Source organism: Sinocyclocheilus anshuiensis, unplaced genomic scaffold (assembly GCF_001515605.1).
Source record: "Sinocyclocheilus anshuiensis isolate Anshui unplaced genomic scaffold, SAMN03320099.WGS_v1.1 scaffold915, whole genome shotgun sequence".
NCBI lineage: Eukaryota > Metazoa > Chordata > Actinopteri > Cypriniformes > Cyprinidae > Sinocyclocheilus > Sinocyclocheilus anshuiensis.
The window spans coordinates 233,579-234,784 of record NW_015542378.1 but is presented as its reverse complement, the minus strand read 5'-3'; positions in this window follow the sequence as shown (position 1 = coordinate 234,784).

Below are 1,206 nucleotides of genomic sequence, written 5' to 3'. Positions count from 1 at the left end.
AAGTTTATTTTTATGAAGTTCCAGATTGTGTCAGTAAGAACTTGGTCCTTTGTTCACTTCATTTTACCATGGATTCGTTTACAAACAAGGCACAATTCGATGCAGGATTTTCAGAAAGACTGAAACCAAAAGACGATGCTGTGCCGAAAATAATAACAGAAATGTCAGACCTATTACACAGCCTATTACTTCTAAATTACGATGCTTTTTGATGTAAAAATTGATAACATTATAAGTAGACCTCAGAGAACAGTACAAAATAATAAAAAGGCAGTGCATGACCCCTTTAAAAAAGCAAGTTTCAAGGTAAGAGTAAGGCATTTACAATAGAAGTGAAAGGGCCCAGTCTATTAACATGGAAATTCTTATAGTCTCAATAGTACACACAGTATAGATTTTAGTGTGGAAATAATCATTTTCTAACCTTTGTCTAAAAATTGTATCCCATTTTATAAATTTGTAGACAACGCAATGCCATAAACCCTAAAATGCTGTAAAAGTTTTGAGTGATTTAAACAAGCTTACATCTCACTTCTGACAGAATAATTCAAATGCTTTTATGAAATTCGACACTTAGATTTTAGTGAAATAGAAATTAAAAAAATAAAATAAATGTTAATCAGCAGAATCAGCAACTTACCTTTTGGAAATTAACAATACAATGTGAAGGATCTAAGTATTCTTTGTAGTAACCTGTGTGTGTTTTTGCTTCAAGAGAGCAACCATACATTTGTGTTGAGTTTTTGTTCAGCTTTCTCTTTCTCAGTCGTTCTTCATCCATTAGTTAATTTATAATAATTTACCATTTAATAATTTTATTATTCCATTTAATCATATAATCATTTAAACCATTTCTATACTCATTTCATTGATTAATTAATTGATTAGTCATTTAAGTTCTGTTATTTTATTTTTTATATAATTTTTCTATTGTTGTTTAGTCTTATCTGTGTTTTCAAGGGATGAATGTCTCCATTTCAAGGTGTTTAAAAGACTGTTAATACAGTTTTGGGTACCAGACAAGACTTGCTATTAACGGGTTTTGGGTATTAGACAACTCTGCTGACTAGTTGTTCTGTTACGAGACAAAACAGATATTTTCTGACAGGATCTGGTGTCCGGGGCTGGATCTGATATTTCTGGTGTGGAGGCATGATCTAACAGTAGTGTAAACTACCACCGATAATTTGATCTCAATCTATTTTG